At 47.3% G+C, this 4,573-nt stretch overlaps 1 long non-coding RNA gene across 1 annotated transcript in view; it reads right to left on the bottom strand.

Moving 5' to 3' along the window:
• LOC115031303 overlaps window positions 1-2,113 on the bottom strand; it is a 6,956-nt gene extending 4,843 nt beyond the window's left edge. Inside the window, exons 1-3 of the long non-coding RNA XR_003836919.1 lie at window positions 2,035-2,113; window positions 1,357-1,416; window positions 388-423 (exon numbers count right to left, since the gene is read on the bottom strand). This is a non-coding gene — a long non-coding RNA (uncharacterized LOC115031303). The remainder of the gene's footprint in view (window positions 1-387; window positions 424-1,356; window positions 1,417-2,034) is intronic.
• Window positions 2,114-4,573: the final 2,460 nt, after the last annotated feature.

Here is a 4,573-nt window from a genome sequence, read left to right as displayed (position 1 = left end):
TCTTGGAACTCACTCTGTAGACCAGGCCAGCCTTGAACTCAGAGATCCTCCTGCCTGTGCTTTCTGAGTGTTGGGATTAAAGGCATGTGCCACCACCACCTNGCAAAATGTGTATAGCCCAGGCTGGCCTCAAAACCATGATCTCCCTGCCTCTGTCAGCAAATCCTACTAGCATGGGCCACTACAACCGGCTCTAGAATGGATTCTTGTCTGTTTGTGTCTCATGAATCCCCGGCTGGCCCCGAACTCCATCTGCTTGCCTCCACTCCCTAAGTGCTGGGATTCAGGCATGTGTCATCTTGCCTGGCCCTAAAACAGATTCTCAGTACTGTTTTATGTAATCCTGGCAAGAACCCCAATTGAACCCATAAGGAAGACTTCACCTACCTCCTCGTTGACCACTGACCCCTAGGGGTAGCCAGTCTGTCAAAAAGAAAGAAAATGGATATAACTCCAGCTTTCTCCACCACAACACTTTTATGAGATGAACCAGAATACAATGGAGATATTGTTGCATATTATCTTTGTGATTTGTCTTTGTCCCTATATATTTNCACACAAGANCACGAGGCTATGCACAAAACTAACCAAGCATTAGAAACCACGCAACAAAGACAAGTTATCGAGCACAAAACCCACTGTTGCTCTGCTCTGACTCAGGTCCCCCTCTTGATCTCATTCCCAAGAAGGGACACAGAGGAACCCGGCAGGCTCTTTAGCGTGACCTGCCCTGGCCCACAGCCCCTGAATCAGCTGCACCATTGGGCAAGCCAATTGTGGGATTGTATCTGGCAGAAAGAGGAGCGTTTCTTCAGCATCCAAGATTGCTTTCTATAGCCAATCCTTGAGCTGGATTCTATGCCACCTGCGAAGACTGCACTCCTTTTGTGCATACATGTAGCATATACTTCCATCATGTATGTAAATCTTTGTGTGTCTGNGGGAGCAAGTGTTAGGTGGCCTTTCCCTCAAGGGGCTTAAGGGGATCCAGTTTCCTGTATGGTGGTCTCTGTAGGTGTATGTAACTTCTTGTTCCTTCGGTATTTGCTGAGTCATATATCAATATGCAACTCTCTTCTAGGGATTAATAAGTGCTTGTATTATAATTTCACATCATCTTAACCACCCTTAAGTTCAAGGCTAGCTCTCACCACTTGCAAACTCTCACCTTTGTGTCAACACAAGACATCTCTTGCCACGCCCCTTCAGTCTCAACCTCCCATCTAACCCATAGCCCAATGCCACGCCCCTTCACTCTCAGCCCCACCCCCATCTAACCCATAGATAACCCCATGGGCATGGAGAACCAAGAATATGATGTGTTAGGGAAAGAAGAGTCAAGACAGAAAAACTCACCAGAGGGGATGCTGACTGCCAAGACAAGCAGCAAGGCCTTCTGCCCCAAGAACAGCATTTCTAGGAGAGGGGTGGAGGATGGGGGAGAAGCAGAGACCATGATGTCGAGAGATAGCAACATCTCACGTCTGGGGAAAGATGGCTTGCACCCCCCCTCCCTTTTTCGCTCCGGAAGCCTTGTTTTCTTTGTACAGCTCAAACCCTTCCTTATCTCTCATCCGACATTCATGTCCCTCTGACTGTCACGACCATCGTTCTACAGAAAATGTCTTTTTAAATTTGAGTTATTTAATTATGCTACCCAGGCTGGTCTTGAACTCCTGGACTCACTTCACTTCTCCCACCCTCCACTCCTGCCACCCCACCCCCACCCTACTCTTCTCAATCCACCGTGTAGCTTGGAAGGCAGGCATGTAACAAGGAGGGAGGATTTTTGGTATTCTAATTAAGGCATCCTTGGCCCTGCCCCATAGCCTCTTTCACTCCTACTATCTAAGCTATCTTTGGTGTATCTGTGTGTTTTCCAATATCATCTGCCCCTCTTGGTGTTCCTTCACCTTTGAGTTCCCCACATAACTGGGAGAGGGCTCAATTCTAAGTCAGGGACATTCTCCACCCTTTAGCACACACATGCACACACAGACATTCTCGATGTATATAGTTTTGTAAACAACTCACTGTCTACAGCGCTGCGATCTGTCCGCCCGTGGCCCCTGGCTGCTGAGTGTGCCTGTCCTTCTCACGCTTCTCTGCTGTTCTACTTGGGCTGGAGAATAAGATGAACACAGCCACACCCTTGGAAAGACTTCACATTTGGCCTATTCTAAAACAATGAAAGGGGGAGAGAGCAAAGAGGGAGGGAGGCAGACAGGGAGGGAGGGAGGGAGAGAGAGAGAGAGAGAGAAGGGTGTAGAAAGCAGTGTTACAATAAGGCTGGAATGAGAAGGGAGATGGGAATTTGCAGTCACTCACACCCTCATTCCAAAGGTTATGACCACACTGGAGAGGGAGCTCACTGGTCCCTCGGAGGGCCAGGGCCGGCCCAAGGCCACATCTGTCCTCCTTCCATCAGTCCACTTTCCCTCTCACTGCCGGGCTCAGCTTGCCTTTCTGCCTCGGGTTCCTGTTTAACTACCCTCCACCCCTACCCCAGCATGCTCCCCCTAATCTCACTCGACTCTGTCTCTGTCTCTCTGTCTGTCTGTCTGTCTGTCTGTCAGTCTCTCTCTCTCTCTCTCTCTCTCTCTCTGGCATTCTTCTCTATTTGAATCATTACTCGTTTCCCTCTCTTCCCCTATGTCCACCCCTCCCTGCTTCCTCCTCTCCTTTGTTTGAGTTAGGGTTGCCCAGGTTGGCCAGGCTGACTGCAAACTCCCTATGCTGCTGGTAGTGTAAGGATGTGCTTGCATGTCTGATCCTCCTGCCTCCACCTCCCAGGCATGGGCCGCTTTGCCTAGTTTGTAAAGTGCTGGGGATTAAGCCCAGGGCTCCATGCCTGCCAAGCAAGCATCCCACTGAGATACATTGCAAGCCTCTGTCTTCCTGGCTGGCCTGGAACTGGTCATATAGCCCAGGCTAGCCTCCAACTGTGGTTATCTTGAGCTTTCCATGTACTGGGATTGTAGGCTTGCACTACCATGCCCCTGGTCTTCGTGGGTTTGATATTTTATTTCGCACCTAATTTACAAGTTTTTACTAATACAACTTCATGTTTAAAAGATTAAGAATCTTCCTTTTTATATTTGAGCCATCCTAACACTAAACATCTTCTGAAAACAAAACAAAAGAAAACTTTCACTTGAAAAACAACAATGAGAAGACAGCTGAAACAAACCAGAACTTCCTTTCATACAGGTGACATGAGGGCCTAATTCACTTTTCCTTTTAAAAGCTTCTGAAGACAGCAGGGTCTTTAATCCCAGCACTTGGGAAGCAGAGGCAGGTGGATCTCTGAGTTCAAAGCCAGCCTGGTCTATAGAGTGAGCTCCGGGACAGCCAGGGCTACACAAAGAAAGCCTGTCTCAAAAAAAAATAAATAAATAAATAAATAAACAAAAAAGAGGGGTGGGGGGAGGCCCTGGACGGATCATGGCAAAGTGGCAGCACTCAGGAGGCAGAGGCAGGAGGATGTGAGGCCAGCTTGGTCTGCTGTTGAGGTTTGGTCTATTGCCATGTATTGTAAAGCTAAATTCTGTACCAAAAGGTTTAGGCCTATGAGTGGCTTCTCCGGTTCACAAGCTTTTGTTGCGCAAACCTTGCTCCTTAATTTAAGACTTTTGGTTAAATAAAATTGGCTACAGTCAGTTACTGGAGGGATTACAGGTAGGTGGGTTTGGAGTTACCTGGTTCGAGAAGAGAGGAGAGATGAGGAGGAGAAGGAGGAGGAAGGACTGGGAGAGAGAAGGAGTGGGGAGATGGAACATGAGCACTTGGCCAGGAGAAACAGCAAGTGTTTGGGGTACACCCCTGGGGAGGTAGCCAGGCCTANCTAGTTAGAAGTGTCTTCCATGGTGGTCTTGTTTGGTGTGACTTAGCTTTCTTTAGCTTTGCTTTCCCTTCCTCAAGAAGTGTTGTCAGGATNTGTGTCCTGGGATAGAGGGTTGTTTCTCTACAAACTTTTTTGTAGGCTGGATACTATCAGACATATCAATTTGTTTTCTGTTTTGAGACAGGGTCTTTCTATGCAGCCCTGGATGTCCTGGAACTCTCTAGGAGACCAAACTGTTTTTGAACTCCCAGGGATCCTCTTGCCTCTNCTTCTCAAGGGCTGAGACTAAAGGTGTGCACCCCAACGATAGCACAGTAAATATTGGTCTGTTATAGGCTCTGTACAAAGTTTCTCTCATCTGAATATTTGATATTTGACCCTTATCGTCTAGCTGTTCTTTTATGTCATAAAGAGCTTCACCAGTTGGGAAACCTTTAATATAAACATGGGTTTGTTTGGTTGTTTGTTTGTTTGTTGTTTGTTTAATGTCATTTTTATACTTATCAGTCACTTCAGGGAAGAATCCGCGTGGAGATCTTCTGACTGTAGTTGTTTGCACTGACTTCTGTGAGTTTCGCCCTAGATTTGCTCAGTGCTTGCGAGATTAAAGTCATTGTCACATTAAAGTATAGAACTCACTCTAGACCAGGCTGGCCTTCAACTCAGAGATCTACCTGCCTTTTCCTCGGAAGTTCTGAGATTAAAGTCATTCGCCACCATCATCCAGTT

This window comes from Mus caroli, chromosome 6 (genome assembly GCF_900094665.2).
Source record: "Mus caroli chromosome 6, CAROLI_EIJ_v1.1, whole genome shotgun sequence".
NCBI lineage: Eukaryota > Metazoa > Chordata > Mammalia > Rodentia > Muridae > Mus > Mus caroli.
Note: the sequence above shows the minus strand (reverse complement) of the source record. Positions and strands in the feature narration are given on the sequence as shown.